The sequence below is a fragment of the Dipodomys ordii genome, unplaced genomic scaffold (assembly GCF_000151885.1).
Source record: "Dipodomys ordii isolate 6190 unplaced genomic scaffold, Dord_2.0 Scaffold67, whole genome shotgun sequence".
Classification (NCBI taxonomy): Eukaryota; Metazoa; Chordata; class Mammalia; order Rodentia; family Heteromyidae; genus Dipodomys; species Dipodomys ordii.
In genome coordinates, this window is record NW_012267283.1 from 10,889,345 (window position 1) to 10,900,824 (window position 11,480).

Genomic DNA, 11,480 nt, shown 5'->3' on the forward strand with positions numbered 1-11,480 from the left:
CCCGCTCCTCCCCCGGCGGCCGCTCCCGGAGACGCGGGGATGCTGGGCTCGGCGCGCCGCGGGGACCCGGCTTCCAGCCCCCCGCGTGACCTTGCACAAAGCCCCGCTCCTCCCCGGGCCTCAGTTTCCCCCATCGGGAGAGCGGGCGCAGTGCGGCCCCCTCCACAGCGAGCGGTTGCGGGTTCTGGGCACGCAGAGCACCGCCCGCCCCTCCCGGTGCGGGGAGGTGGGGAGGCGGCTCGCCCTGGGCGCGGCCAGCCGGCCGGGCAGGCCCCCTGCTGGCCCGGTGACACCCCCCCCTCACCTGGCTGGGTGACCAGCTGGGCCTCCGGCTGTCCGCGAAGGAAAACAAGGCGGAGAAGCCTCCCCAGGTCCCCGCAGGGCGATCTGGGCTGGCGGGTGGGGGGTGCCGCGTGCACTCGCCGAGACTGGCCTAGGCTAGGGCTGGAGGAGGCCAGCGCGGGCAGTGGCCAGACCCTCAGCCACAGATCCGCCCGGCACAGACCCAGGCGGACCCTCACCTGCATTTGAGGTCGGGGTAGAGCTCCTGGTGCATCTCCTGGAGCCCACTTCAGTGCTTCAGCCAGGTGGGACAGAGTGATGGCTGCACTTGGAGCAACAGCACCAGGGGGAGCGGGGCGCGGGGGGGGGGGGTGATGTCTGCATGGGGTTGGTGCCTGGGAGGCACTGTGGTTCCAAGCTCTCTGGATAAACAAGACCACTGGAAGGTCTTGCTGGCCCTTGCACACTGATGGGGATGGGGAGCTCACTGGCTGCAGCAGCTGGAAACCACTTCCCACCCTACTTCTGCTTCTAGTCCCCACCCTGGGGCAGTGATCTAGTCCCTTCACCCTCCAGGCAGAATAGTCCCAACTGCCAGAGTCCCTGGTCAGAACCAGAGAGAAAGGGGATAACGTTTCTGCTCCCAGAGCTGGAGTTACTGAACACCTTTTAGGGCAGACCCCACTAGTGTGTCAGGACTGGAACCTGAACTTCTGGTGCCTCCAGCCACCTCTTGTCAGGTATAAAGTGAGGGGTGGAGCCAGCCAGTCTCCAGGCTCTCTCTGCCCAGGAAGGCCTTTCCCCCACTTCCTAATACCTGTCCTGAATAAGGAGTACCTTCTAGAAATCAGTTCCAAGTCTTCCCCTCTTTCATACCCTTCATGACCCTACCCCTCCTCAGGGCCTTTCTTGTACCTTGGGCAGGAGTTTAGGCAGAGGCTGGATGAGAATTTGTAGCATGATGGCATTCCTGGGCTGAAGCAGAGCCACGACCCTGCCCTGTGGCCTGGTGGAGCTGCCCAAGACCTGGAGTTGGACCACAAATGAGGGTTATTATCCCCTCATAAAAGCAGACTAAGTATATGTGCCGCCCCAAAGCACAGGCTTAAGTGCTACCTGTGTCCCTGTCATCTGCACACGTGTGGTACCTGGGGCCCGTGTTCCTGCCTAGCTGGTTCATGCCGCCATGGGCTGCTGTAGGAATATGTCAGGTTCTGGTTACTAAAAAGTCATCTTATTTGGGGGCGGGGGGATAGTGGGATTTGAACTCAGGCCTTTGCACAGGCAGTCTACTTGAGTGACACCTCCAATCATCTTTGCTCTAGGTTATGACTATTATTATTATTATTTAGATAAGGTCTTACACCTTTATCCTCCAAAGTCTCAGGAGTAGCTGGTTCCATGGGCATGCCACACTCAGCCATACTGACACTTTTTTTTTAATGTACCATGGAATTATGTATTATCAGACTCCTGAAACAGATTTTTAGAAACCGTCTACCCAACCTCCTTTGTTTTATAGACGTTTGCTCCCAAAGGATGTGACAGGCCAAAGATCACACAGCAAACCAGCTACAGAACCCCAGGAACCCTAATCCCAAGATCGCAATGGCAATGATATAGGGCTTTGCCATGGCATTGACATTACTGGGTAATTGGCAGCCCAGAACAAAAGTCCATAGGCATGGAATTGCCCTGCCCTTTGCTCTCAGGCAACTCCTTCAGGGACTTTGATACCCTGAGGATAGTGGCAAGAAAGACACCCAGGTAGCACCATCACGAGTAAGAAGTTATTTTACAGTGAAGATGTTTTCACTCTGCTAACTCTTGCATTTCATTTTCAAAGGAGCCACCAGGAAGCTAGCTACCTTACCAGAGTGTGGCTGGCAGAAGCAATAATCCAGAGGAAAGGCCATGAGACTAATGGCAACCGTCATAGAGCTAGAATAGGCTTCCTCTCTGCCCCACAGGGTGTGGTTAGGTCAGCCATTTTGCTCACTGGACTTCACTTTCCCCATCTGTAGAATGGGCACAGGCTCGGTGATGGCTGAGTATGTCTAGTGCTGGCAACGAGGGTTAGCCTTCGCAAGTCTGTGTCAGAGCCTTCTGCGGGAAGGGAAATGGACTCAGGATAACAAAAGGTTTCAGCCTGTCCCCAAGGGGTTTTCTTCTTTAGCTTTTGCTCTTTTCAAAACTGGAATTGTTTCAGTTTTTTTGATTTTGTTTTTGTGGGTTTTTTTTAATCTTCAGGGAGACTGGGACAGTGCCACAGGGCCCTGTTATTTGCAGTCCTTGGCTGGAGCACAGCCCTCTCAGAACAGGGAGGGATGCACTGGGCTGCAGCCCTGTGGAGGGACAGGAGATTTCACACTGCTGGATAAGCATTTTTGGGAGGAGGGGGGGGAGGGGGGCGCGTGGTATTCTGGTGTGCCTGTCAGGAGTGGGTGGAAACCGGCTAAACCATGCAAAATGGCCAATAGTTGGCGTTTGTCTGTGTGTGTGTATGTGTGTGTGTGTGTGTGTGTCAGTGTCAGTCAAGTGGCTTGAACTTCAAGCTTGGCTTTGTCCCTGAGCTTTTTTGCTCAAGGCTAGTGCTCTTCCACTGTGAGCCACAGTGCCCCTTCCAGTTTTGTGGTAGAAAATGGAAGGGTCTCACGGCCTTTCCTACCCAGGCTGGCTTCAAACTGCAATCCTCAGATCTCAGCCTCATGAGTAGCTAGATTACAGGCCTGAGCCACTAGTGCCCACCTTTGACCATTTATTTTATTTGCTTATTTTTTGGTCATGGGACTTGAACTCTGGGCCTGGGTGCTGTCCCTGAGCTCTTCAGCTCCAGGGAAGCACTCTACCACTTGAGCCACAGTGCCACTTCTAGTTTTCTGGTGGTGGTTATTTGGAGATAAGAGTCTCAGGGACTTTCCTGTCCTGGCAGCTTTGAACCGCATTCCTCAGATCTCAGCCTCCTGAGTAAGTAGGATTACAGGCGTGAGCCACTGGCGCCCGGTTCATTTTTTGACTTATAAAAAAAATAGTAATTTCATTTGGTTCATCCTAAGTGGAAAAAGGTATCATTAAGGATGTAATTACTGATCCTTGCTGTAACTGAGTGGTGAGTGCAGACAGGAGGGTATGATCATGAACCTGGAGTAGTCACGGAGTCGGTATGAGACTGCCTTGAAGAATCAATAATAATAATAACAATAGTGATGATGGTGATGACCATCCCTTGACTCTCTGTCTGGATCTGCTTTTGTCCTGGGGACTTTGTATTTTACTCATTGAGCCATGCTACCATGTTTCCCAATGACCTCCCTTGTGCTAAGCACTTCCTAGGAGCTGGTGTGACAGTAGAGTTCGATAGTACACAACAACCCCAGAGGTCTGCCCCGAAGAAGCTTAAATCAGATAGGGAGAAAAGGCAAACAGAAAAATGAACAACAAGAAGCAGGGGGGGGGGCGCTAAAGGTATGGGAGGGGGGATAGATCAGCAGATCACACTTTTCAGTCAGCTTTTGAATTGACTTGGGCAAAAGCTTGAAGGAGTGAGCAAGTGGGGCTAGTTGCTGGGGAAAAGCCATTCAGGTAGAGGAGCAACCAGACAGTGCACAAGTCCTGAGGTAGAGCTGTGCCTAGAAGAGCAGACTGGAACAGAGTGGAGGAAGAGAAGGAGGAGGCAGGTCAGAGGGCCGTGGTCCACCTTGTCTAACCCCCTCCAGCATGGCATGGAATCCTACCGGTTTGTGAAGGAGGTACTATTTTTATTCCTTTTTTTCCAGTGAAGAAAGCAAAGGTACCCATAGGTAAAATCACGCTGGCCAGTGATTTCCTCTTCTTTCAGCCCTGATGATCAGCATAAACACTTTGCCATGCTTGCTTTCAACCTTTGTTCCTATTGCTTCCACTTTGCAGATGCAAACTGAGGCCAGGAAGGTTGGCAGCTCTGGGGGTTGGGGGAGCGGGGGATGGGCTGCTATGTTCTGGCTACCTTCCTTCCCAGCCCAAGATCTCCATTTCTGCTCCCAGTCCAAGATCTCCGTTTCTGCTCCCATACACAGACCTATGAGTGGCTTCTCTTAAGACTCCCACATCCTCCACCAATCTCCAACATCATCTGATAGTCAGGGCAGTGTGGCCAATGGAAGTAGGGCCTTGTCTAATGTCTGACAAGGTCAGGTACGCAGAGGTGTCACTCATAGAGTGGACTCGCTGAGAGCTGGTTCTGGCTTCGTGTGCTATTGCCTCCACATCTGGAGTTTGCAGGAGGCTGGCCAGTGTTGGGACTCTATCCACCCCCCCCCCCAACCCCCGGAAGGTGTGGTGACTACAAGGCGTCCTGGATCTGTCCCCAGGCCTAAAAGTCTTATTCCTTCACCACCCAGATGATGGGGGGGGGAGGGGGGAGGCGGCTCTGTGAAGCCATGGCCCCTGGGAGTTGCCTTCTTGCTCTGAGTGTTCTTTCCAGCTGTCAGCTGCCTGGGATTCAGCCCAGGCCTCCAGCCCCAGCTCACCTGCTGGCTGACCTTGGGTCAGGATCTCTCTGTACCTCCCCTCCTGCAAAGTGGCATCATAATGGTGCCAGCCACAGGCTGAAGTGAGATGTGTGTCAGGTGTTGGTAAGGCCGGGCGTGGCACAGGCTGCTCAGCAGATGGGCAGCTCCCTGGTGCTCTTCCTCAGGCTGCACCAGGGGTTTGCCCCCCTGGCTTGTCAAGGCCACCGTAGACAGCCACCCTCCTGCCGGCCTCTCCTGCACACCTGGCCGGAACAGGTAGGGCCCAGCCAGTGCAAGAGGAGTCGGCAATGAACCCCAGTCAGTGGCTTACAGTCCAGGATTGCAGACAGCAAGGGGCGCTGTGGCACAAAACGCAGGAAGGAGACCTGGCCCCCACCCTGGTGTGCTCCTCAGGCAAGTCCTGTCCCTTCTGACGTCGGGTCAACTGTCCCTAACACCGGGGGATATTTCCACCCCTGTTACAGAGTGAACTTCACTCCAGCCATCCACATATGGAGGCTTCTATGCCTAGGGAGGGGGCGGAGACAATCTAGATCCATCGCAGCCTCCCAGGCAGGAAAGCTATGGTTAGATCCTCAGACAGCAGGGGGGTAGGGGGGCATACGTGAGGAGAATTCAACACAGCCTGGGTGGGGTGGGGTGAGAGCCCAGAGGAGGAGGTACTGCTGGGCAGGTTGTGGGGTTTGCTTTCTGTAGGGCACCCACCCCGCCTCTCTGAACCTCAGTTTCTTCCTCTGTGAAAGGGGGGTGGTGAATATTCGCTCTGTCTGATGGACAGGGTGATTGAAGGCCATGGAAGCACTTTGTTAACTGAACAGTGGCATTCCTGTGTTCCCTGTTGTGTCCGGTCATTTCTGGGGGTCCTGGGGAAGAGGTGTGGTAGATGCTAGCCAGTCAGACTTGGGGGGCTAGGAGAGCTTCCAGTCTGTTATCAGAAGGCTACAAGCAGATCTTGCAGTGGGACGGACGGTGTCACTAACCTCACACTTCTCTGTCTGCCCTGAGGGGCCTTGAGAGCAGACGAAATCACAGCCCACCCCCACAGGGGCAGCGTCCTCAGGAACCCACCAGCCCACGGCACTGCTTCCCTGCTGTGGGTCTGCAGTTCACACAGAGGGGGCTGTGGGGGCTCGCAGGGTGGAGTTTTGTGGGTCACTCTGTAGCCTTGTCTCTGCAGAAGTTGGAAAAGCATGTAGTAGCAGAATGTGTGCATGGGCAGTGAGTCTATGTGAGTTGGAATATAAGACAAGAATATTTGTCTGCACATAAATACAGAAAAATGATTGGATAGACGCCATCAAGCCAATCAGTAGGTGGTAGAACTGTGTTTACATGAAGGTTTTCTCTGTTTTGAAACTTAACATACAATAGATATTTTATTTCTCTGAAGATTTTGGCTATCTGTCTAAAATATAGGTTACAATCAATGATTAGGTAGCCTAATAATCAGGCCAGGCTGGCACTACCAGGCCAGAGAACCTCCCAGAATATTTGGGAACAAATCTTAGGGGTAGCTTGATGGAGGAGTCATTCTATAGGAGAGGTTTCTGGGGAGTGGATCCAGGACTCTTTCTAGGGATATCCTGAGGGTTTCGGTGGCTATAGACATGGTGGGCATTGTGACCAAGACCCTGTGGTATGTGTAGGAGCCAAGAACCAGAGCGTAAGGGACTTGCTTGCTGCCACGGGGCCACCTCTGGGTGAGACTTGAACAGCTGGGACAGATCCTGGGGCAATAGGCTAGGGAAAGGGCATCAGAGTTCAGGTTGTGCCAGGGACTCAGGCTGCTGCTAGACCCCAGGATCCTCCTGTATTCTTCCAGGCTTTTTGCAGACAGAGAAAGTAAAAAAGCTAAGCTCCGTGGAAGGACTGGTACTACCTATTATTTTATAATCTGTTAAGAAGAAAAAAAAAACGGGCTAGGAAGGTGGCTCAGTGGTAGAGTGCTTGCCTTGCATGCATGAGGCTCTGGGTTTGATTCCTTAGCACCACATAAGCAAAAAGAAAAAAGCCGGAAGTGACGCTGTGGCTCAAGTGGTAGAGCACAGTCCCAATGACCGTCCCTTCCAAAAAAAAAAAGAAGGAAAAAAAACAAGCCAGTTGCTGGTGGTTCACTCCTATAATCCTAGCTACTCAGGAGGCTGAGATCTGAGGATTGTGGCTCAAAGCTAGCTGCCACAGGAAAGCCCACAAGCCTCCCCCAATTAACTACCAAAAATAGCCAAAAGTGGAGCTGTGGCTCAAGTGGTAGAGTCCTAGCCTTGAGCTTAAAAGCTTAGGGACAGGGCTGGGAAGGTGGCTCAGTGGTAGAGCGCTTGCCTTGCATGCCTGAGGCCCTGGGTTCGATTCCTCAGCACCACATAAGCAAAAAGAAAAAAGCCGGAAGTGGCTCTGTGGCTCAAGTGGTAGAGCGCTAGCCTTGAGCTGAAGAGCTGAGGGACAGCACCCAAACCCTGAGTTTAAACCCCAAGAACAGGCCCTCATCCCACCCCCCCCAAAAAAAGAAAGGAAATAACAGCAGATTGCACCCCACTTTAGAGATGTTAAGATGATTTGTAAAAACAACAACAACAACAACAACACTGGGTCTTGAAAACCCATGACATGCTACAGCCCCAGCTAGGGCAATCAAAGAAAAAGGAAAATCAGATTCCTGATATAAAAGGCCGAACTCTGCAGACAGCGGTGACATGTTCATCTTGAAATCAGCTATTGATCACGATACAGCATAAGCACACGCCGTCTCACACCGCGCCTCACTCAGCAGCATGGTCCTCTAGCGGCTCCTCTTGAGTGGTGCCTGATGTGGTGGCCAGTTTTCATTTGAATCCATTGGAGAAGAGGATGGTTTACTTTAGCTTTTTAGCTAGGAGTTGCTTGATTCTGAAAGTCGTGCGGGGAGAAGCTAGCTGATCATGCCCCCCAACCATCCACAGACGAAGCCAAGGTGTCCCTCCTAGATTCTGACTAGCACTACTGTATGCATGTGTGACATGTCCATGCACGTACACAGTGTTTCCCAATCAATCCATCACTCTCCCCTGCCTCTCTCCACTTCTTGAAACCATTTCGTAGGTTTCATCGTTCTATTGACATCTGTGCAAACAAACAACATCCATTATATCCACCCTCCCTCCCTCCCACATTAGGTCAACCCCCCCTCCTCTGGTCCCCCCTGTAACAGAGCCGTTTCCTCTTTTCCCTCCCCTCACCTCTTATGGATCAACAACTTTCGTTGAGACTCTTTATATTGTCTTCAGCAATTGCAATGTATTTAAAAATTATTCACCCTCTTTCTTCCTTTCCCACATCCTCCTAAATAGTTCCAAAGTTAGTATCATGTTCTGTTGTTGTTTGTAGATATATTTACATAGATTTATGTATGTAGGTGCATATCTGTATGTACATGTCCTCAAATAACAGTAGCCTTTAAGTCTAGTTTCCACTTAGGGGCAAAAACAGAATATTTGACTTTTTGTGAGCTTGGCTTGGTGTGCTTAACCGTATGTTTTCTAGTTTCTCCATTTCCCCACAAATGATATGATTTCATTTCTCTTTATGGCTGTGTAATAATATTCCATGGTATATGCGTACATATATGCCTTATCTTCTTTATTCATCTGTTTGTTGGGCACAAATGCTAATTCCGTCATTTGGCTGTGGTGAACAGTGCGTCTTTCTGGTGCACTGACTTCCTCCCCTTCGGAATTACACCCCGTGATGGTGTGGCAGAGCCACAGGGAAGTTCTGGTTTGTTTTGTGAGGATCGTCCATACTGATTTCCAGAGTGGCTATACTCGTTCACATTCCCACAGACAGTGAGTAAGGCTTCATTCTCTGAATCCTCACCAACCTTTGTTGTTGTTTTTGTTTGTTTGATTTTGGTGGCCATTCTCAATGAGGTGAAACAGTCTTTTTTTTTGGTGGGGGGTCGGTCGTGGGGGCCTGAACTCTGGGCCTGGGCACTGTCCCTCAGCTCTTCAGCTCAGGGCTACCACTTGAGCCACAGCGCCACTTCTAGATTTTTCAGCTTATGTGGTGCTGAGGAATCGAACCCAGGGCCTCAGGCATGCAAGGCAAGCGCTCTACCACTAAGCCACCTTCCCAGCCCATGAGACAGAATCTTAGTGTGACTTTGGTTTGCATTTGCCTATGGCTAAAGCTTTTGAATATTTCTTCATATATCTATTGCCTGTTTATACTTTTTCTGAATAACTCTCCTATTCATTTGCCATTTATTAGTTTGATTACTTACTCGTGTGTGTGTGTGTGTGTGTGTGTGTGTCTGTGTGTGTGTGTGTGTGTGTGTGTGCGCGTTTGGTGGGGCTTGAACTCAAGGCCTTGACACTGTCCCTGACTCTTTTTGCTCAAGGCTACCACTTTAAGCCACATCCACTTCTGGTTTTCTGCTGGTTTATTGGAGATAAAATCTCAAAGACTTTACTGCCTGGGCTGGCTTTGAACCATGATCCTCAGATCTCAGCCTCCTGAGTAGCTAAGATTACAGGTATGAAGCACCAGTGCTCAGCGGATTACTTACTCTTTTGCTCTTTAATTTTATGTGTGTGTATGTGTGCGTGCGTGCACGTGTGTGTGCGTGTGTGTGCGTTCACGTGTGCGCGTGCGTGCTAGTACTAGGGTTTGAACTCAGAGCCTAGTCACTGTCCCTGAATTTTTTTTGTTCAAAGCTATCACTTGAGCCACAGCTCCCCTTTCAGTTTTTAGTGGTTAATTGAGATAAGAGTATTAGAGCCGGGGCTGGGAAGGTGGCTCAGTGGTACAGTGCTTGCCTTGCATGCCTGAGGCCCCGGGTTTGATTCCTCAGCACCACATAAGCAAAAAAGAAAAAAGCTGGAAGTGGCGCTGTGGCTCAAGTGGTAGAGCGCTAGCCTTGAGCTGAAGAGCTGAGGGACAGCGCCCAGGCCCAGAGTTCAGGCCCCACTACCAGACCCAAAAAAAAAGAGTCTTAAAGCCTTTCCTGCTTAGGCTGGCTTTGAACCATGATCCTCAGATCTCAGCCTCCTGAGTAGCTAAGATTGGTCTCTGGCATGCTCTTTAATTTTTGAGCTGTTTGTATATTCTGAATATTAACCCTTTATCTATTAAATAACCAGAGAAAGTTTTCTCCCATTCCATGGGCTATCTCTTGATTCTGGTAGGTTTCTTTTGTGGTGCAGAAACTCTTTAATTTGATGTAGTCCCACTTGTCAATTCTTGTTCTTGTTTTCTGGGCAGTTGGAGTTCTATTCAAAAAATAATTGCCTGGGGGCTGGGAAGGTGGCTTAGTGGTAGAGCACTTGCCTTGCATGCATGAGGCCCTGGGTTCGATTCCTCAGCACCACATAAGCAGGAGGGAAAAATGCCGGAAGTGGCACTGTGGCTTAAATGGTAGAGCACTAGCCTTGAGCTGAAGAGCTGAGAGATAGTGCCTAGGCCCAGAGTTCAGGCCCCACAACCGGACCAAAAAATAAATAAATAAAATAATTGCCTGGGTCTATAACTTCCAGAGTTTTCCCTGTGTCTTCTTGTAGTAGATTTACGATTTTAGGCTTTTCTTTGAGTTCTTTGACCCATTTGGAGTTGATTTTGTACATCGTGAGAGATGAGAGTCGCGTTTAAATTTTTTGTGTATGGATACTGATTTTCCCAGCTGCTCTTTGCCAGTGTGTTTCGGCACCTTTAATCCTCACATCAGCCTCATGGCTAGACCTTCTTGTCCTTTTTTTTTTTTTGGCAGCTGAAGAAATGGGCCCAGAGAGGTTAAGTGACTTTCACAGGGTCACACAGACAGGTAGTGACACATCTGGGGTTTGCCCTTGCTGTCATTAGATTGCACCCATTTTTCCCCAGCCAGCCCTACAGAGACACTACAGAACAGGTGGGTGCTAGGTCAGAAAGACTCTGCTGGACTGGTCACTGAGAACTATCCTGTGCTGTTCTCCTGGAGAGGCCTGGGGTGGGGGTGGGGGCGAACTTAAAGACAGGAAGGAGCTTTCAGGCTGGTTGGCTGGTCATTAACCTCATCCTTGCCATCACTGGGAGTGGCTTGGCCCGTAGCCCACCCTGGAGAAAGGCCGCGGATCGACCCCACCGCTGTGTGTCACCCTGGAGTCCACTTGCCAGACGCGTCCTGGAGTCTGGCCCATTCATTCATGTATTCGCTGAAACTTTTATTTTTCAATTTAATTTTTCATCAGGATCTTTGTTCATGTATCGATCGCTTTCTGCACGTGAAATATAAACCCCAGCATTTGAGGCAGAGCAGAGCAAAACAGAGCCAGGCCCTTTCCTTGTGGGATCCCAGACTAAAGGGACACAGACGGTAATCACTGGGCCTTGCACAACCTGGGACAGGTGCCTGAGGGGAAAAGGAGTTGAGAAGCTGCAATGGAGAGTGTGCCTGGCCCCAGGCCAGGAGACCAGAAGGCTTCCCTAAGAAAGGAACTTTTGAGCTGAGCTCTGAAACCTAAGTAGGGGCTGAGCTGGCAAGGGTGGGGAATGGGGCATGCTGGACCCGAGAAACCGCCTGTGCAAAGGCCCTGAGGCAGGAGGAAATGGGCCTTGGAGGACTTAAAAGTGTCCTGTGTCTCCAGCTCAGATCCCAGGACCAAGTGAGGCTGCAGAAGCTGAGAGCCATGTTATGCTTTGTTGTTCTTTTTGTTTTGAGATAGTGTCTTGTTGAATAGC